Source organism: Polypterus senegalus, chromosome 3 (genome assembly GCF_016835505.1).
Source record: "Polypterus senegalus isolate Bchr_013 chromosome 3, ASM1683550v1, whole genome shotgun sequence".
Taxonomy (NCBI): domain Eukaryota; kingdom Metazoa; phylum Chordata; class Cladistia; order Polypteriformes; family Polypteridae; genus Polypterus; species Polypterus senegalus.
The window spans coordinates 253,040,426-253,063,800 of NC_053156.1; positions in this window are offsets into that span (position 1 = coordinate 253,040,426).

Below are 23,375 nucleotides of genomic sequence, written 5' to 3' on the forward strand. Positions count from 1 at the left end.
AAGACATCTTTGCTGAAATAAACAAGAGAGATGTACAAGTGGGGAATGAACCAGTAACAGTTTGTTAAATCCAGTACCTACCTTGTCATAGATGAAGGTTTAACTGCAGCTCTGTAACTCTTCCTGACTGTTTTAGCTTTGTGACTTCTCTGTCCTTTTTATTTTTTATATATTTAAGAGTCTTTTTCATGTTTTTTTGTTTTTGGATTGCACATTGTATAGATGGACATATACTGCTCAAAGAGCTTCTCTAATGGCACTGCTATATAAATATTCATTCAGAGCTGGGACTGGAGCCGATCCTGGCAGCACAAATCATAAGGCATTAAGGGACATTTATTTGTTGCACTCATAGTCTTCACAGCTCTTCATGTTCAAAAGGTGTAAATGCATTTTCAGTACTTAGCTTGGCAATATGATGTAAGATAGAAAAAAAAAAGTTAAAACATCCTCTCCCTTGTCACTTCATTTAGCAGGATTACCAATAGTTTAAGTGTATAGGGGAGAGCTGTGGAGCTATGTTACTGGGAACTGCACTAAGTGGACCACAAGGGCACCCAAATCAGACAAGGTGATTTCTGCTTTGTCTATTATATACTGTAAATGAAAGGACTATATAACAGTTCAGACAGTGAAAATTGAATTGAAGGTTAACAACACTTCCCAAAATGTTTAATAAGGCAATCAGTCTATTGATGATAAACAAACATTACTAAATATTTTATTTGTAGTGTTTTATTTAGTTGTTTATATAATTCAGACAAGTATGGGTTGCTGTATTTTGTTAAGTATCTCTTTAAGGATAACAATACTGTTCAGACACATTTCTTAATATTAGAGGTTAGTAGTTCATTGTGTACAGTAGTCAATAATGACCAGTATGCCTTAGTGACCTCAAGCCACTTTTTCCAGAGGCCCCTAAATACTCAATGTAGCATTCTCAAAAGGGTTACCCGGTGTGGGTAAGGGAATGAGGTAATGCAACTATTCTCATTGGCCATTTGTAATGACATGTTGTACGTGAGGCACAGTAGGGCTCCACCTATGTTACAATGCTTGGCCAACAATATGAGACTAAAAGCTGTTGTGTTGTCTTATCTTGTGGAAGTGGTCAACTAGGGGAGTGGTTGTGAGCTAGGCATAACAGACCTTTTCCAGAGCAGGTCATGGCAGCTATGTGACCTCAAACATAAGAATGAAAGACAGATGAGGGGCAATCCAAATCAAATTTAAACATCTAATAATAGCTGTGTAATTAAATGACAGGACAGTTAGACAGATATGGGGTACCTTGGAGGCAAACCCCTTATATTTTGTGGCCAAAAGAAAATAGAAAAAGGCAAAAAGTATAGCAGATCTTTTCAGATGTTAGTGAAGATGGTGCGCTTCACCTTAAGAGGATGCCAGTCCAGAAGTGGCATCATGGGGAGAAGCATTAGGCAACAGTGCCAACCCTCTGCTTGAAGTGGAATTACAATTAGATGAGCCCTCAAATTGTGTCCCAATCGCATGTGTGTGACATCTGTAATTTGTGATGCATTTAATGGATATTTTGGAAAGTACTGCTTTCTTTATAATTTGTTTTATATAAATACTGTATACTAGCTTGCCCCCCATGGCTCCACCCACATAGTAGTGAAACAGGTCAAACCTTAAAAATATATATAAAAAAAGAAAATGTAATTCTGGCCATTTGGAAGGTAGGTACGCTCCAATGTCAAATGCTGGCACTGTATCTGATTGTGTTCAGTTCTGACGGGGAGAAAAGCCTGTGGCCGTGATATCTCTGGCAATAAGCAGCTACCCTTTAAAAGCTCTGATCTCTCTCTCAAAAACGTCAAATGTTACTCCGTAACAATTTGTAGAAGATAATGTCTGTTGAACAAACAGGTATCACTAGCTAAGTGGAGGCAAGGTATGCTCCAACACAAGTTACAGCGACTCGAATGGAGGCTAATGCTTAAGTGAGTAGGGCTCCACCTCCATACTCTCAGCACATAGATGCTCTCGTGGAATCACACAATTAAATCGGTTCCACAAGCAAACTATGATAATTAGTGTGATAAGAAAAGTCACAAAATCAACCGGAATGTTCATGCAAATTATAGGAAAAAACCCCATTTTAAATCTGTTAAGTAGAAAAGCTGACATAGAGACAGACATTGGATTTTATACTGTATATATTGTGATAGACTGCCAGGGACCTTGCCCAGTCAGGATGCCCTTTTAATGAGAGGCCCGGAGGAGTGAACATATCACCAACAGTCCCTCCCCCGGGACATGAGAGGGCAGCCCCCCTGGTTAACACTGGGGCCCTGGCCTCCACCAGTTTGCATCAGGACAGTTCCAGGGCTGGAATACCATGTAGCACTTCCGGGTGCAGTATAAAAGAGGCCACCTCACTCCACTTGGGGAGCCGCAGTCGGGAGGCAGAGGACAGAGCTTGGAGGAGAGGAATGGAGATAGCAGGAAAGAGAGAGGACTGAGAGAAAAAGAGTGAGCATTATTGTGGGGGTTGTTCACTGTGTGCATTGTGCTGTGCCAAGGAAAAATAAAATGTGTGTGTTTTCGGACATTGTGTCTTAGTGTCTGTCTGTAGCTGACAGATTATATGTTATATATATATATATAGGGGGGCTTTTTTATATTATACAGTGGTGTGAAAAACTATTTGCCCCCTTCCTGATTTCTTTTGCATGTTTGTCACACAAAATGTTTCCGATCATCAAACACCTTTAACCATTAGTCAAATATAACACAAGTAAACACAAAATGCAGTTTTTAAATGATGGTTTTTATTATTTAGGGAGAAAAAAAATCCAAACCTACATGGCCCTGTGTGAAAAAGTAATTGCCCCCTGAACCTAATAACTGGTTGGGCCACCCTTAGCAGCAATAACTGCAATCAAGCGTTTGCGATAACTTGCAATGAGTCTTTTACAGCTCTGGAGGAATTTTGGCCCACTCATCTTTGCAGAATTGTTGTAATTCAGCTTTATTTGAGGGTTTTCTAGCATGAACCGCCTTTTTAAGGTCATGCCATAGCATCTCAATTGGATTCAGGTCAGGGCTTTGACTAGGCCACTCCAAAGTCTTCATTTTGTTTTTGTTCAGCCATTCAGAGGTGGATTTGCTGGTGTGTTTTGGGTCATTGTCCTGTTGCAGCACCCAAGATCGCTTCAGCTTGAGTCGACGAACAGATGGCCGGACATTCTCCTTCAGGATTTTTTGGTAGACAGTAGAATTCATGGTTCCATCTATCACAGCAAGCCTTCCAGGTCCTGAAGCAGCAAAACAAGCCCAGACCATCGCACTACCACCACCAAATTTTACTGTTGGTATGATGTTCTTTTTCTGAAATGCTGTGTTCCTTTTACGCCAGATGTAACGGGACATTTGCCTTCCAAAAAGTTCAACTTTTATCTCATCAGTCCACAAGGTATTTTCCCAAAAATCTTGGCAATCATTGAGATGTTTCTTAGCAAAATTGAGACAAGCCCTAATGTTCTTTTTGCTTAACAGTGGTTTGCGTCTTGGAAATCTGCCATGCAGGCCGTTTTTGCCCAGTCTCTTTCTTATGGTGGAGTCGTGAACACTGACCTTAATTGAGGCAAGTGAGGCCTGCAGTTCTTTAGACGTTGTCCTGGGGTCTTTTGTGACCTCTCGGATGAGTCGTCTCTGCGCTCTTGGGGCAATTTTGGTCGGCCGGCCACTCCTGGGAAGGTTCACCAATGTTCCATGTTTTTGCCATTATTGAATAATGGCTCTCACTGTGGTTCGCTGGAGTCCCAAAGCTTTACAAAAGGCTTTATAACCTTTACCAGACTGATAGATCTCAATTACTTCTGTTCTCATTTGTTCCTGAATTTCTTTGGATCTTGGCATGATGTCTAGCTTTTGAGGTGCTTTTGGTCTACTTCTCTGTGTCAGGCAGCTCCTATTTAAGGGATTTCTTCATTGAAACAGGTGTGGCAGTAATCAGGCCTGGGGGTGGCTATGGAAATTGAACTCAGGTGTGATACACCACAGTTAGGTTATTTTTAACAAGGGGCAATTACTTTTCACACAGGGCCATGTAGGTTTGGATTTTTTTTCTCCTTAAATAATAAAAACCATCATTTAAAAACTGCATTTTGTGTTTACTTGTGTTATATTTGACTAATGGTTAAATGTGTTTGATGATCAGAAACATTTTGTGTGACAAACATGCAAAAGAATAAGAAATCAGGAAGGGGGCAAATAGTTTTTCACACCACTGTATATCTGATCACAATCTGATATTTGGGTGGTCACCTACCAGGTAATACTTGTGGTTGGTCGGCCAGTCAGCAGACATCCGCCACGCCCTCTCAGTTGTGAGAAGCAGACAATAGACATGATACTGTATATAGTAGCTGCCAAATAATACAAAGAGTACACAACATGTGTTTCACCCTAATTAAGGCTCATCAGGTGTATGCACTTTTGCTTCCCCTTGCAGGGATCAAACCTTGGATGTCAGTGCCCAAGGCAAAGCCTCAAACGTTACTCCACGGCGGCTGGTTCGCTTACTTGACAGGGTGCAGATTGGAGTATGTGTATAGGTCATATATATATTTATATAAAACCATGTGTATATTTTTTAGGTATTCCAATTTCTAAACAAATGCATGTTAAGTTGATTGGCAATTGCCTGGTAGATCTGAGTAAGTTCCTTATTTGCTCTGGTATGTTATATTACATTATATTTTTATCTTTGGAATATGCAAAGAAATACACAATTTTTCATGTGACAATAAAACTGAATTTAAACTTGAACCTGAAATAGTCTACACAGAGAGTGACCAGGCAGAGGTTCTTACCTAATCTCAAGGAACTGAGAGACAACAACACAAGCCACTGCACCAGCAGGGAAACCTATTTGATATTTTTTACATACATAACAATGTTACAACATTGGGCAATATTGCAGGTTGTTTTTCCAAAGTCAGCATCCCTTTTCCTTCAAGTACTCTAGTTTTCCTCTCACTACCAAAGACATGTAGGTTAGGCTGAAAGTCCAATGAGAGTGTATTTGATTGTACTCTGCACTGCCTGTTTTGGGTGCTGTGTTGTGCCTGATGCTCTTCGGGTAGTGTTTAACTGAAATTGATTCTGTAATTTGCAAATCTTGGTCTTAAAATGGAGAGGCGGAATCAATGTATTTCTGTAAACACAATTTGAGAATGTAAAATCAGCTTATAAAGCTGTTAAATAAACTTTGTTTACCAGTTAAAAAAAAAAACTACAGCATTATAACACAATATAATCACAACTCATTTTCAGAACAGGACTTATACTGACATATACCAATAGAATAAAAGAAAAAAATTAAAAAGTTGATTGTAAATATTGATAAACTGCAACATTCTGCAAGTTGTTTTAATTGTAAAACAAGTCCACAGCAAGTCATATTTAAGGGGATCAAAATTCAAGAAAGGACCATAAACAGCTTGATTACTGTAATTCACTTTTGATTGCAAAGGAATAAAAAATATAATAATTCTTTGTCTTGCCTTGTCAAATACATAACATTTGCAATGTATTTTCTGCATCTTACTAAAGCACAAGTGTATGACTCCCTAAATATTCAGAGATACAAGTCAAAAGCTTCATGAAAGGTAGTGCAATTTAAGAGTCTTTAGTATATAGTCAATCATGTGTTTTTTATTGGTTTTGCAAATACTTTTTTACCTTTGTAAATTAAGGTACCTTTTATTAACAGCAATGTTTTCCAAAGTTGATGCAGTGCAAAATAACAAGGAAGGCAAATACTGAGGATATATAATTATATTTATGCAATGCTAAATTAGTGTGTGTGTGTGTCCATTCTGTATTTGACTGGCAGGGTGATAGGGGATTTTTCCTGCCTTGTGCTGTATTCTTGCTGGAATAGGCTCTGGCCATCCCCATGCAACACTGCTCACGACTAAGCGGACTTAGAAGATAGGATGGTATGGCATGTATGTGTGTGTGTATTTGTATATACAGTATACATATACATATATATATATTGTAAAGAAAAACACTTCAGTCGCATAAAGGTTTGGATGTTTGCCCGTATACTGTAACAAAAATAGGTCTTTTCTTTCAGACATGAACAAAATGTGCCAAAATCATAAGACAAAACATGGCGGTTTGGAGGGACAATATAAAGGGGCAGACCGGAAATCAGGCGTGATGGTTGCTGGGAAGGCGTGATGGTTTATGGGAGGTTGACGTCATCGTTAGGGGACCAGAGGAAAGAAGGGAACCCGGAAGTGGAGGCCGTTGTTTATTCCGGGTTGTTTTACGGCGATGTCGCTTCGTCTTTTCTATGGAAAAAAGGAGAGAGAGGTTAGTACACTGTCTCGTCCCTCGACAGGGTTTATCGCGGTGCACGTCGGGTCCTTCAACTGCTCCCGATGTGCTCATGCGTGACTATATATATATATCTGTGTATATATATATATATATATATATATACAGCCACCCTATCCCCAACACAGACAGGCAGAACACAATTTTGGCACACAACACACGATTTATTTACATAATCCAGCACACACAGAAAAGCACCCACAGTGTCCTTTTGCTGCCAGCCATTCCACCTCAACTGCTCCTCAATAGATTCAGTCCATTGAGTGAGGGAGACAGGCTCCTTTTATAGGGCACCCAGCAAAAGTCCAGGTGCCCAACGAGCTTCTTCCGACAGCACTTCAAGAAGAAGTGTACTGGTACTGATTTTTAAGAATAAGGGGGATGTAAAGAGCTTTAGTAACTACAGTGAGATAAAATTGATGAGCCACAGCATGAAGTTAAGGGAGGTGATGATTAGTGAGCAGCAGTATGGTTTCATGCCAAAAAAGAACACCACAGATGTAATGTTTGCTGTGAGGATGTTGATGGAGAAGTATAGAGAAAGCCAGAAGGAGTTGCATTGTGTCTTTGTGGACCTGGAAAAAGCATATGACACGGTGCCTTGAGAGGAGCTGTGGTATTGTATGAAGGTCAAGAGTAGCAGAGAAATATGTAATAGTAGTACAGGATATGTACAAGGGAAGTGTGACAGTGGTGAGTACATCATAACTTCACTACCTGTGCAACGTCTGTAGGGTCCAGGTATAGCCTCGTGCTACCAGTAGTGACACCGATCGTAGCCAAATGCAAAACTAGTGAAACAACAGATGAGGAGGGAAAAAATGTCAGTGGCCTCCACCTGTTAAGCCATTTCTGTTTTAGGGGTCGTCTCATTGCTGCCCCTCTAGTGCACCTGTTGTTAATTTCATTAACACCAAAGCAGCTGAAACTGATTAACAACCCCCTCTGCTACTTAATTGACCAGATCAATATCCCAGAGGTTTCATTGGCTTGATGCTATACTCTACTTAAAAACTGTTCCTTTAATTTTTTTTGAGCAATATATATATATATATATATATATATATATATATATATATATATATAAAATGTACAAGTAAGATTTAAGGCCAGGACTAAAAGTGCCAGAGAGATGGCTGAATTTTGGCTATCAGACGAAAACGCCATTAACAGACATTTGCACATAAACCCAGCATATGCAAACTTAAGAAGAACATATTCATAATAAATAAAACTTTACGACCAATACTCCTCCCAACCCCCACCTCATTACCTATACCTGCCACCAGGCTCATCCCACCTTTTGCTTTTTGCAGAGTGCAGTGAGTCTTGTCACATTTTTGCACCCTTTAATCAAACTAACTCATGGTTTTTCCATAAGCAATTAATTCCAGGGTTCTTTATGAAACATTACACATCCCACAAGTCTCATGAAAGTGCCAGGACTCCTTATATTAATAATGGCTACACTCCTCTCCAGTGTTCCAAACACACAGACACACAGATACTCAAATGCTAGGCTTATCATGCATAATGAGTGTGCATAAACAGACATAATAATAACATCAATTGACTGATGTCCCTCTGAAGGTTGTCTCTACTTTGCTATTTTGTTGAGATTAGAGAAATGAGGGCTAGGATCGGCCTAAAATGCGTTTGTGGCTGCACCCATATTTTTACTGTTCATGTTACCTAAGTAGAACTTCCCTTTTTTCTCTAAAACAACCCCACTGATGAAATCTGATTTTGCACTTACAACCTTAGCATTCTGCACCGCTCTCTCACACTTTCTACAGATATGCTAATAAAGGCTGCATATTAAACACTGCGTATTTAATTTATTAGTTTTTAAAAAGCTCCTATGTTAGAGTACAACTGAGGGTCATTCTAATTTTTTTTACAATGAGACCACTTCAAGATGCCTCAATTTAAAAAGTATGCAATGTTTCATTGTGTAATGTATAGAAGTTTCAAATATGTTTTATAGTAACAAGTGCCTTACAAAATAAAATGCCAGCCATGGCCAAGAGGACAGTCTATCATGGAGTACTCACAGGCATATAATTTACAATATTTGAAACTGCCTCAGTATTCATGATAACATTCCACAACATTTTTAATGCATAGAATACATTAAAAAATTCACATTAAAGAAACTAATAACATACTAACATATTGTATGATAACTCTTCTTCTTTATTTTATAGCAGAATTATTTATGGTTTTTTTTGTGTGATAAAAAAAAAAAATGAGTTCCTCAGTACAGTATTTCTTGTCTACTGCAGTCACAGGCATGAAATTAACAAATGTGTGATTACAGTGAGCGTCTTAGCCTCAGGGACTGATTTTCATGGAGCAGGGGATCAGAGGCCACGAGACTACCCAGCCACCATTGGGCATTCTATCTAACATAAATGACCTAAATCAGACCTCATGGTTTTCAGGCTTCATGTGGATGAATTAAATGATGATGGTCATGTGGACATATGGCCTTCAATCCATCAATGTAGGGGCTGCATGGTGCTTTGATCTGGTGGTCATGGCACAGATCACCACTACAGAGAACCGGAAAAAGAACAGCAGAGAAAGTAAGGGTTAGTACGGATTGCGGAGCCACAAATAAAAATGATAATTAAATGCATATACATAATATCAGGGTTACACTAAAATGAAACTATGAGAAAGCCATGTTAATATAATGAGTTTTTACCAGTTATTTTAAAGTGCTCCACCGTATGAGCTTGGTGAATTTCTTTTAATAAGCTATTCCAGATTTTAGGATGGAGTTAGATTATTTAAGGCTTTGTAAACCATAAACAGTATTTTAAAATCAATTCTAGATGGCACAGGTAACCAATGTAGTGACATCAAAACTGGGGAGATGTGCTCAGATTTTCTTTTCTTAGTTAAGAATCTAGCAGCTGCATTCTGCACTAGTTGCAATCAATTGATGTCTTTTTTGGGTAGTTCTGAGAGGAGTGTATTACAGTAATCTAATCAACTAAAAACAAAAGTATGAAATAATTTTTCAGCATCTTGCAAAGTTATAAGGAATCTAACATTTGCTATATTTCTTAAGTGAAAAAATGCTGTCCTAGTAATCTGATTAGTATGTGATTTAAAATTTAGGTCAGAGTCAGTAATTACCCCTAAATTCTTTACGTGACTTGAAAAATTCTCACGGCCAAAGTCTCAACTTACAGGACTTGAAAAAATCTTCCAAAAAGTCTCGTCTTGTCGCAGGATTTTTTTTAATATAATAGAGATAATGTCTTAATTTGACAAAAAAATTAAATGAATTTTGGTTTATTCTGTTGCAATTTATTGTGCAGAGTACAATTAAATTGTTAGACATGTTTGACCAAGTTTAAATTATAAACACTGAATCCAATAGACCATAAGTGCCATGGTTGCTCCTTCATAGAACAGAATTACACTTAGTACCCCAAGCTTTTTTATGAATATTATGAATATTTAATGAGATCGATAGATAGATAGAACTTTATTTGTCCACACCACTGGGAGAGATTTGTTTTTTTAAAGAAGTGTGAAATTCTGTAAATTAGTATTTATTCATTAATGACTTTTCTGCTTTCAAAGGTAAATAAATAGTGTATCTTGCATTTAGATATTTGTTCTGTGCAAAATTGAACTTTCTACTTAAAATATTTATCACAACAAGTTCTAATGTGAAAAAAAAAATGTTTATATACTAAATGATGCTGCAGACATTCTATCAGACGGTTGTTCCAAGTGCCCTCTTCTATGCGGTGGTGTGCTGTGGAGGCAGCATAAAGGAGAAGGACGCCTCATGTCTGGACAAACTGGTGAGGAAGGCAGGCTCTATTGTAGGCATGGAGCTGGACAGTTTGACATCCTTGGCAGAGAGACGGGCGCTGAGCAGGCTCCTGTCAATCACGGAGAATCCACTGCATCCACTGAACAGGATCATCTCCAGACAGAGGAGCAGCTTCAGTGACAGACTGCTGTCACCGTCCTGATCCACTGAAAGACTGAGGAGATCGTTCCTCCCCCACACTATGCGACTATTCAATTCCACCTGGGGTAAATGTTAACATTACACAAAGTTATTGTCTGTCTATTTTACCTGTATTTGTATCACTCTTTAATTTAATTTAATATTGTTTAATATTGTATTTTATCAGTATGCTACTGGAGTATGTGAATTTCCCCTTGGGATTAATAAAGTATCTATCTATCTATCTATCTATCTATCTATCTGTTCTATTTATCTTTACACTAAGCAGCCATGTTAAAATAAAGTAAGTATAAGAGCGGGTGGTCTCAACACATGCACAATATACCTTCAAAACATGAAATAGTACTCTGCTATGGTATGTGATTTCAGTCCTGAAACCTGTGAGTGTGGTAATCTGGTGGCAGAATGGAGCTGACCTGAATTCTTATTTTTAAAATGAAATGGATCTGAGCTTTATTGTATATACACAGACATAACTGGCTTGTCTGATCTCCCCAGTGTGAGATGAAACATCGGCAACACACAGTTGGGCTCCCAAAGATGAAGTAAGACAAACAGTGCATGGGTACTGTACTCCTAGCTCTCTATACTATCTTGTAGGAAAGAAAAAATATTGCAGTGTTTTAAACACAAAATCAGTTTTTCTGTGATAGCATCAGTTCAGTGAAGAAAAAATATGCTTAGTTTCTATTTAGTTCACTTTTTTGTTATCAAGCACTTTTAACTGAACAGAGCCGTGCAAAACTTACATACACTTATAAATGTAAATCACTTACACCAAGGCAAACTGCAGTTATTTATACATATTATTACACATTCCTCCTCAAATGAAAAATAATAGAATGATCTGTACATAAACCTGGGCAAAAAAGATAATATGATGTTCAGTCTGGAATTAAATGCTGAGACTAATGAGGCATTCCTTATCCAAGTAGATCATGCTAAATTTTGGGTCAAGCTGGTCACATTCACACAATAAGCCAGAGGCAATTATTTATACAATAACCTTGTGGTATGAATTCTTTAAGCATTAGTTATTTTCACTGCCTACCAGGTTTCAGGTATTTGTAAACTTTTTTTCAAACATATTGCAAATCGAAGACAAATATACTAATATCTCATCCTGAAGACTTTTCTTTTCTGAATATCTGTTTCTGAAGTAATGGTTTGATTCTCACTCTGAGGTTTCTTGTCCATTCATTTCTTTATTCTTTCCAAAACTTTTTTTTTTCCAAGTTAGCCACTAGCAACATCAGGTGCAAGGCAGGACCTAGCCCTGGGCAGGGAAAGCCATTTATTACAGTGAACACTTAGGAATACCTGCTAAATAATGCAGGGCTAACTAAGATGTTAAAGAAAACCCTGATGCGCACACAGAGAGAATGTGTGACAGGGCCAGGAGCCAAAGTCCATATAGATATGAGGCAAGAGTGCATTTACTGTGTATATACAGTGGGTATAAATACTGTGTTTTTTGACCTAAGGTTTATTTTCTAAGCTTTTTATAATGGTGCAAAGTGGTTCAGTAGGTATCAGTTCCATCTCTAAGATCCATATTGTTCACTTGTTTTCCTCACATATCCCCAAAGATGCATGTGTTATGTTAATTGTTCATTCTACATTGGCCCTGTGTGAATGTGGGTATGGGCTTGAGTAAATCCTGTATTGGGCTAACACCCTGTCTAGCCTGTTTGCTGCCTTCCAGTAATGCTGTAGGGATAGACTCTCATCCTTTGTAAGCCTAAATTGGATTAAGCAGATTTGAAAATATAATGTTGTGTTATGAATTATTAACAGCTCTCTTACATAGATTTTAATTTTCTATTTAAGTTGATACCTTTTTATCACATGCATGAATTATTGAAGATTTTTACTTGAATCCTTAAAACTGAGATATTATTCAAAAAGCTACATTTAAAAAAAATTGTGCACATGGATCCTTTGTGGCTGTGCATCATGACTGGTGCCAAATGTCCTGCCCATCAGCCAGCTTAGCAATGCTTCCTGTAAATCATGGAACAAAGCTTAGCCCTGCCCCTTGACAAGTGTAATTCAAATCTTAGCCTGCCTTCAGTCAATCATAAAACAATAAAAAAGCATTTTCTGCTCCAGAATAGATGTAATCATTACACATCAGATAGTTCTGGACAGATGCCCACAGCTGACTCTATATATGTTTTTATAAAGATATTTGGTCATACATTTTATTGCATTCACTGTACTCTAAGTAAAAAAAAATAAAGTAAAGGAAGATATCCTTATAGTTAAATCAAATTACATACAGTATTATATATTTCTCTCCATAGATGCCTTAGAGTCATTTTTCTAAATATTAAAAGAATTACATGCTATATTTCTCACAATGTTGTATAACATATGCAAATCAAAGCCTAGTGAATATGAATACAAAATGTGAAAATAAAGAGAAAAAATCTCTTGTACTTGTTTGTCCCATTTTTTTTTGTTGTGGAAGGGTTTTGGGGTGGTACTACCCTAAAAACACAGATACTTTTATCATTATGCCCAGATTCTTTGTTATGTAGACCCACACATATATCCTCCATGCTAACTGCCATTCTCTTATCCTTGCATTCACCTGGCCTGGAAGGAGACACACTCCTCAGCCACAACATACTTGCCTCTGGGACTGTAGACCTTCTGCAGCCAGAACTGACCGCTACTGTGTGTCAATTCTTCAATCAGAGGACATCTCCTCTTTTCTCTATACACCAGACAACAAGACAGACCAACAAGGCAAGCAAGGGGAGCAGGCAGTAAACTTTTATTCAGTTATTAGAGTCTTTACCATTCTTAAATTTTCTTACAGGGTAAGTTTGGTATTTTTCAAGTTGAAATTATTTCTTCACAAACATTTATATATGCATTTGCCATGCAGAATTGTGCTGTAAAGTTAGGTGTTTGCTATAAATTATTAAAAGATATCATGGGGCTTCACACTGGAGGCTAATGGTTTATGGGGCACCACTGGTTAAGTGGTAACAAAACTTTCAATATAAGAACACATGCCCTCCTTTTTTCCAGTGCATGTTTGTGACAAAAAAGGTGTCTGTAAATAATCACTTTATCACATATTCCTGACAGTATTTTTCATGTGGTAAAAATACGTTTTCTATTTGCTTATGTGAGTTCCCATCTAAAGTAAATTAAAAACAAAACCAACAACTTGGCACAAAAAGTTTACTGTGATTTGGTCTTTCAAAGAAAAACATGCTTTGAATGATTATTGCAGTAGAAGACAAACACATATGGCTAGTTTTCTTTTAAAATGGATGAATCTCATAATATTGGTGTTTTTTTTGTTTGCAGTAAATATGACACGTATAAAGCTTTTTTCGATTCAAGCATAATCGCAAGATGAGGATCAATATTTGACAACATTCTTGGATGTATCCGGTGAGTTTGTAAGCACTTATTTTCCCCTGATGCCTCATTAGCCTCCACTGTAAAATAACAAAGAGGGCAAGATATTTTTTTAAATGTATTGAAAACACTTAACTTTAGAATGCAATTTTGTGTGGCAAATGCTTATATAATAGTGTTTGCAATGAAATAACTTTTACTTGAAAAATACCAAACTTACCCATTAACATTCCAAGAAGTGGAAGCAAATACAATTAAATAGTTGTGGCAAATCAATTAATACAACTGGAAATATTTCAGGATCTCTCATAGATGGCACTGGCCATTGTTGCCAGGTCTGTGGTTTTCTTACTTAGGCTATTTTTGATTGTCTTCTGCGAAAGCAAATGGCCTTTCGCAGTTTGTGGTTTTCTGTACTTCTTTTTTTAAAAACAATGCAATATTTTGGGCTATTTTTCAACTCACCTCCACTGCATTTTTACCATATTTTTCATCCATCTGTTACCCCTTTTGCTGCTATTTGCACTTGTATATGTTCTTTACCACTTTACAATAGCCCCCCAATCACTCCTTATTTTAATGTGATGGTATAAAACAATATTATCACTTTTAAAAATCTCTGAAGGGACCACCCCAGACTCTGACGGTATGTTCCTTACCCTCTCACTCTGTCACCACCTCCCGCTTTCCGGTGTGTCATTTTGTCTACCTCAAGTATCGCAGAAGATACTCAAGTACTTACTACCTCAAGTACTGAGCTATTTTTTTGGTCATATTCGCTGTTTTTAAGCTGTCCCTGAGCTATAAATTGTTTAAGGACCTGGCAACCCTGATGCTGCTCAACACAGCCAGTGTTGTGGCTTTTGAGTATCCTAACTTTAAAAAAACTGCTGAAAACACATTACTTTAAAATGGCTTTCTCATAGCTTAATCTTAGTTTAATCCTGATGCTCTGTATATTCAATTAATTATCATTATTATTTATGGTGGCTCCAAAATCAGTACTAACCCCTACTTTCTCTTCTGTTCTTTTTCCGTTTTTCTGTGGTGACAATCTGCGCCACCACCACCAATCAAAGCACCGTGATGTCCTTATATTGATGGATTAAAGGCCAGAAGTCCACATGACTGTCATCATCAAATTCTTAAATGAGAACCCTGAATACAATGAGGACTGATTGAGGTCATTTATGTTAGGTAGAATGCCTAGAGGGGGCTGGGCAGTCTTGTGGCCTTGGAACCCCTGCAGACTTTATTTTTTCTCCAGCTGTCCGGAGTTTTTTTTTGTTTTTTCTGTCCTCCCTGGCCATCGGAGCTTACTTTTATTCTATGTTAATTAGTGTTCCCTAATTTCAATTCTTATTTTTTGTCATTTTTCTCTTTCTTCATCATGTAAAGCACTTTGAGCTACATTGATTGTATGAAAATGTGCTATATAAATAAATGTTGTTGTTAAGGCCACATTACAGGTCTCGCAGCATGTATCTTCTTGATGGCTAAGTTCTACCTTCTTCTCCCCTTTTTTATTTTTTGTTATCTCTTCCTTCTTGAAAGCTGACTTTAAAAAGCTTGTTAGGGCCGAGGTCAGAAACCTTAGACCCTGTATGGCCGATGTCATTTTGACAGTCCATATCAATACATGTGCACAAGGTGTGGATGCAGAAAGGTATCCAATGGTTTGAAAGGTTCGCTTTTACTCATTTGGAAAGTCCAGAAAATGACCTGTTTACCTTTTAAGGTTTTGACCTTTTAATACCAGACTGTAGCGCTGTGGACTTGAGACTTTTTTTTTAGATTTTCTCAGACTTATCTTGGACTTTGGGGTATTTTTACTCAGACTTGTCTCAAACTTGGCTGTTGGTCTCAAGAAATGTTGATTTTGGTATTGCTTGAGTTCAGATCCCCTCTTTTTTATTCTGTAATTTGTGCACAAGTCTTGTCCATGACAATTTTCCATTAGTACAGGTCACTGGCCTTGCTTCATTTCTTTGTGCACTTTCACTGCAGTTCAGGGATGTATGCAAATGTTAGGCTCCCGTGGATCAAGCCTTTACCCAATGCCTGTCACTGACCCAAGTGCCTTTGTCACCCATTAGGACCTGAGCACAAGGGCACACTGCCTTTGTAAGAGACAGAAAAGGCAACAATAAGCAACATGCTTTGTTAAAGGGGGGTTGGCTGCTTGCTATGCCACATGGCAATACAATATGGCCTATCATAATTATTGCTATTAATCCACAAAAAATATATATAATAAATATTGGTGTGCAGTTTGGGCAGTTTTGTATGACAGTGTGACAGGGATGGTAGCTGTAATTAACACCAGCCTACACCCTCAATAATAAATTTGGGGAAACTAAGAAAACCAGAAAGTCATCTGTATGCATTTTTAAACAAAAACATTAAAAATGACTTTAGTTATCTGCCTGCCAGTGTTGCCATTCTAACTTTTATGGAAAACATAGACAATGACCATGTAAACACAGACATGTTTAATAAGGTATAGAAGGAAATTTCTAATTAAATACAACAGCAGGACATGTCTGCCAAATGAATCAGTGTCAAGAAACTAAATCACATTCCTGATAATCGGTAAGTGACAAATTCAAGTTTAGAAACAGGACTCATCCTGACTCAAGTCAGCAACTGTTTGTAATAATCAGCACTCTCATTTTCTTCATTATAATTTCTTATCAATATCTTTCATTGGAGCCATTAGCCAAGAGCAATGTTTTATAACTACTTTTTCAATTTACTTTAGTATATTTTGAGAATATTTCTGCTTTTACTTAATTATAAAATGCTGTGTCTTAGTTAATTTGTATTTCAATATAATTTCATGGCTATTTTTACTCCAATCCTTATCTAAACCTGTAAGACACATTTATTACTGCAATATTGAACCAGAAAACAAAATGAAATGTGCTTGTCAAATGAAATACTGGTTTTCAGGAATTCTTCATCAGAAACTCATAGTAGACAATTGCAAAGACTGCAGTTGGAAGCTTTATACAATTGCTTAAAAATGTATTTATTAATGTTAACTTGTTGTTTTCAGTTTCGCAGATTAAAAGCAAAAAGTTAAACTGTTTGTCCATAATCTGTTTTTCTGTCCAGACTAAAAAAGATAAGTTACATGTTTTTATGGTTTTTAATAATGTGTCAAAAAGTAAAATGACAGAAGTCCTGTTCTCCTGTTTCTCAAGCGCAGCAATGAACTTCTATAGAACTTAAAGGACACCAACAGCTTTTAGCTTTTTAGGATTGATATGCACAAACACATTTAAGAACACATTGTTAAAAATGTTTTTATTTTTTAATTTCTACAATTTAACGAAAAATTAGATTTTTGTTTGGGGTTAGAGCTACATGTCCACTACCACAGATCAGTGTCCTTTTGTGTAAACTCCTACTTAGTGACTGAGGAGATCTTTTTCCATGCTTTATGCCATTGTCTGAAGTGAATCTGCAGAGGTTCAGTAGAGTTGAGTCTCATTTGCAACATCAGAGAATTAGCAAATTTCAGCTGGAACAAGTTAAATTGTAGTTAATGCTTGGTTTTGAATTCTTTCTTGACTCGATCACAACTAGTTGCAGTCTTAGACTTGTCTTGGACTTGACAAAGGTGGATTTGACTAACTCTCTATCAGACTGCACCTTTTTACAGTGATAAGTTTCATTTTCACTAGTTTAGCTGTCATTCTGTTGCCTGTGCTAACACTTTTTCTTTCTGTGGTTAGACAAGCCTCCCTATTGAAATCAAAAGTTTAAGTAGAAAATAAAAAAAGCTGTACTTACTTCCAAAAATACTTCTAGTAAACAACCTAGAATGAATGAAAAAAAAATAGTAAGACATTTAACATTAATAAAAAAATCAACACCTGTCATTAGATATCTGGGTTTTTGCTTATTAAGTCATAAGTTATACTGAGGAGAAGTTGTCCTCATTTTGTAGTATTCAGGTCTAAGACAGGGACTAGATTGAGTCAATTTCATTATATTAATGTCATCTCTTTCTGGAGGCTTGTAGCAAAGCATCTTAGATCTGACCATTTCCTCAAGTAATAAAAAAATAAAATCTTGGAACCTTAAAGCAGATGGACCTAGGGATATGTATCTTGAGAAAACAAATAATTAACCCAAGTAATATTTTAAGAGTTAAACACATAGTGCTGCTTCATTTCCCACTACCACACATATTAGTGCAGCATAACTTTAGCAGGCACCTAAATGTCAGCCTCACTATGTAAGATAACTGACATGCAGTACAAAGATTGCTAAAAAATGAAATATTTCAAAGACACAAGAAATTCTATAAAAACTCCAAAACTGTTTGGAATGAGCATCATGCTATGATGTGACAATATTTTAAAAGATGTTGCACACATTTTGAAGCCATTTTTTATACATCAATTCTTTTTTTGTTTGTGTGTAATTCTTTGCATTTTTAAGTCCAACTAGTAGTTTGGTAGAAGAGCAGTTACTGCAAAGATTTACTATTGATTAAGTTCTACTGGATCATTGATCAGACTTGAGAAACTGATTGCTGAGTTAATTTGCTCTCTCCCTGAGATGCTGAGCCATGGCTATTGAAGTCATTGAAGTAAAAGTTACGAGTTCCAATTAAAAGGAAGGCTTATGTTGTTTAAAATGTTAAGACTGAAGGGTTTTTAGGACTAGAGAACACTCACACAGTGTAAAAATAACTCATGAAAACAAACATTATATGGGATCTAATAATTTTAATGATATTGTGAATCTTTAAAAGCAAAAGAAAAATGACACTTTTGAAAATTGTATTTTGGAAACTGCATCAGCTTCACTCCAGTTGTTTGAGCTGCACTAAAGGGTATTCAAGCTCAAGAAACATGATATGAGCAGAGAGGGAAAAGAAAAATTGAGCACTGCAACTAATCGAAAAAGACAAATATAGCAAATATAAATTTACTATTAGGTGTATTCTTCTTTTAGTATATAAACCTTGAAACTGTATTTCAACAGAACTGGCTAGTAAATAAGCAGAAACACAGGAAACACTATCTCCAAGTAAGATGTTTCTCATAGAAGTTAAGTCAAATCAGCCCATATTATAATTCATTGTGTTTAATAAAGCCCATTAATTTTTTATTTACATGGGCCAAGTGTATGGCTGACCGCATTTGGATGAAAATATAATGAAAATAACTTTATTAATAGATCATCTATCTTTTTCTTCCTCTTCATGTGTTCCACTTCTATGTGGGGTTGATATTCAAATACCCACAGCACCCAATCTCCATCAATTTAGAGACAGATTCTATGTGACTAATCCCACACTGAAAAAACAGGGAAATGGCAGGTTGTTACATTTACAAAAATGTATTTACTTTATATTACATGTATTGTTTATGTTCCATTTTTGAACATAACTTGATCATGTTTAATTTATTGAGTCTTGTGGGATGTGCAATATACTGATTTCAGTCCTTTAGGTAGAAGTCAAAATAGTTATATTTAGTCCTTACCGGAAATGAATAAGCACCAAGCGGATTCATCTTCAGCGGAGGTTGGATAACTTGGCAGTAAAGTCACGTGACTTTCAAAGAAGCAACAGGTTGTGGGTTTGAGTTATTGTTGCCAGTAAAGAGTAAAAGGTTAGTGAAATAAAAATAAAAAAACACACACACATGAAAAATATTCAGATAGTCATTTAAAACACTTAATCACACTGATTGACGTTACTCCGTTTTGCATTTTTCCTTGTATTCTCTTTTAATGTTTTATCAAACTACGCTCAATAACTACCGTCACAAGTCAGTAAATGTACTATTAAGTTGTCTCAATTTACTCGCCTAGTACAGGTACGTTTATGTACTTCACAAACAAAAGTTCTGACTTTTTGTTACAGGTCAACAACTTTCAGCATTCCTGTTCATTAGTATTATCATAACATTGCTCAACCAGATAAATACCATTAATACAGACAAATAAATAGTACATCCAAATACAATACAATTCAGTTGCCGAATTTGCTCATTTGAAAATTAAAACAAATATCTATTTTCACTAATAAAAGGCAAAGCACTGACTCACTCACTCACTCACTCATCACTAATTCTCCAACTTCCCGTGTAGGTAGAAGGCTGAAATTTGGCAGGCTCATTCCTTACAGCTTCCTTACAAAAGTTAAGCAGGTTTCATTTCGAAATTCTACGTGTAACAGACATAACTGGAACCTACTTACGTACATATATACGGCCATAGCCTGCAGCTCGGTCACCGTGTGAGGCGGAGTTGCGTCCCGCATCATCACGCCTCCCACGTAATTGAGTTCCTTCCCATATAAGGCCGTCTGTCAGCAGCAATCCAATAGATACGCTGCAGCTAAATATTCGTGGGTGAAGGACTGTGCTTATAAAAACGAAGCACAAACTCAGCGAAAGTGCGAGAGAAACTTTTAAGTGCCGGGTCTCAGCTAACATTAAATAAAGCCGTGGACATCACAAGATCGCACGAGATAGAACAAGCACAGCTGAGAAATTTCGATGCATGTACTCTGAGCGGCTCACATGAACTGACTGTGAATGCAGTACGCAGACAACAAGCAAGAGCTCTAAAGAGCGCTGAACAAAAAACGCATTACACAATTGAGAAAGAATATGAAGTGAGTGACGCATACAAGCATATTCATAAGTGCAGCTACTGCGGAAACAAAGCACACGGTGGAAAAAGTCAATGTCCAGCTAAAAGAAGACAGTATAAAAAATGTGGTAAATTGAACCAATTCGCTATAGTTTGCAGGACTGGGAAAGGTAAACCCGTGCATGCAGTGTGTGATGTCTCAGATAAACAGGAAGACGAGCTGTTTATTGATGTAAGAGAGGAACAACCCTCTGAAGCTGAACAAGCCATTGAGGACATATCAATAGGAAAGCACAGTGTAAAGCTTAAGTTTAAATTAAGTTCATAGACACGCTGCCGCTGGCGTTTCTCATGCATACAACGAATACGATATTCGCGAGATACAAGTTTAATGAGAAGACGCAGGGTATAAACGAGACTTTTGATCACTTTGTAACGGAGTTAAAATTGCTGTAACGGAGTTAAAATTGCTGGTAAAGGACTGTGCTTATGCAAACGAATAGGAAAGCAAGGTGTAAAGCTTAACTTTAAATTAAGTTCATAGACACGCTGCCGCTGACATTTGTCATGCCTAAGACGAATACGATATTCGCGAGATACAAGTTTAATGAGAGGACGCAGGGTATAAACGAGACTTTTGATCACTTTGTAACAGAGTTAAAATTGCTGGTGAAGGACTGTGCTTATGCAAACGAAGATGAGATGGTCAGGGATAGAATAGTGTTTGGCAATAACTCAGCAAAAGTGTGAGAGAAACTTTTACGTGCCGGTTCGGAGATAACATTAAATAAAGCCGTGGACATCACAAGATCACACAAGATAGCACAAGCACAGCTGAGAACCTTTGATGCATGTACTCCGAGCGGCTCACATGAACTGACTGTGAACACAGTACACAGACAACAGACAAGAGCTCCAAAGAGCGCTGAACAAAAAATGCATTACGCAATTGAGACGGCAGCAAAAGAATATGAAGCAAGTGATGCATACAAGCATATTCATAAGTGCAGCTACTGCGGAAAGAAAGCACACAGTGGAAAAAGTCAATGGGGTAAAGAAACGGAAAGAATATCTTATTTATAAATGGCGCAAATATATTCACATGTACTTGTAACCTATATTACAACTATATAAACATATAAATTAGACATCCAGACACACAAAATCCCTACATGTTCCCCAGTCCTTTATCTGAACTTTTGATTTATATAAAGGAGAGTTGGTATCCGAGAGACTGTGTTTGTGGAGAGATTTAGAGTTAAGGCGGGTGGGGGAGTCATGTCATCATCTCCCCTACCATTCACCTCATTTCATTTCGCTCCGAGCTGAGCTCCACTGAGCTACGCAGCTGACGGGTCTTGCCGTTCTTTTTCCTTAGTGTTTAGTCCTCTCTCCTTTACTGATTTATATAAAGGAGAGTTCAGATCCGAGAGACTGTGTTTGTGTGTTTGTGCAGGGATTGAGAGTTAAGACGGGTGGGGGAGTCACATCATCATCTCCCCTCCAATTCACCTCATTTCATTCACTTCATTTCACTCCGAGCTGAGCTCTGCAGCTAATGCAGTCTTGCGGAAACAACTTCGTGACGCTGCCACCAAATACTCACAGAAAAATCCACAAATTAATAGACACGCTGTCGCTAGAGTTTCTCCACACTCTGAGTCCTCCAGGCACTCCTGAGCATAATCTAATTTTGAAGGTTGGGGCACCAATAATGTTACTGAAAAACTTATAGCCACCGGAACTTTGTAACGGCACGAGACTTCAGGTCACATATCTGCAAAAGAACCTAATTAAGGCAACTATTTTTACTGGCAGTTGCTCATGGGAGAGAGTTTTTATTCCTCGCATCCCCGTTATACCTTCTGATCTCCCATTTCAACTGAAATGCCTCCAATTTCCAGTAAGGCACTGCTTCGCAATGACAATTAATAAGTCTTAGTGACAGACCCAACAAAAGTTTGCAATTGATTTGAGGCAAGATTGCTTTTCACATGGCCAACTGTACGTTGCATGCTCAAGAGTAAGCTTGCACAGCTTGGTCATATTACAACCGGAGGGCCGAACTGACAATGTGGTATACAAAGAAATCCTTAACAAATAATTATTGGTTTATTTTCCTTCAGTTTAAAAAGGTTTACTTTTCTTCTTAATAAAAATTTAAAAGCAGTACTTTGCCGCTGCGAAGTGCGGGTATTTTGCTAGTGTATATATAAAAGGCAAAGCCCTCACTGACTCATCACTAATTCTCCCACTTTCCATATAGGTGGGAAGCTGAAATTTCACGTGCAGAATCCTTATAGTGTACTTACAAAAGTTAGGCATGTTTCATGTCCTATTGTAACACCCAAGGGGGGAAATGGGTGTACCCCCTAAACTGTATATATAGATAGGGGAAACCCCTCCTCACTATTTCTGCAACTTCCAATATACGTAGGAAGCCCAAATTTCCCATGCTCATCCTTTACACTACTTACAAACGTTAAGTATGCTTCATTTCATGTCATGCCCCGTAAAAAACTTTCAAAAATAACGTCTTCTTTTTGGTGGTTCTCACCTTAATGCTGTAAGGAACTTTCGAAACTGACCTCTCCTTTTGGCGGTGTCATTCCTTATTTCCATTAACAGATGATTTATTTCACGGCAGAGATGCACAAGGGCCGCCCCTGGTCCCTCTTCCTTTTTCCATGTGATTGGCTCCCTGCCTATATACATTAACGACACCCCACACTGATGTGCCTCCTCACTCGCTTCCTTAATTTCCTCAGCTGTTCGTTGTGCTCACTGTTCCCTTCTTCTTTACTCCACCACTTCAAGGGTGGAAGGACTGCTCATTCTTCTCTCAGGCTACCTCTAAACCTCACCCATACTGATTCCCCCATGTGTAGCATATCCAAGCAGAGTACTATGGCGCAAGTGCTTAGGCGACTGTAAGCTCATTGTACGGGATGAATGCACTATGGCACACAGACCAGGGGCCTCATTTATAAATGGT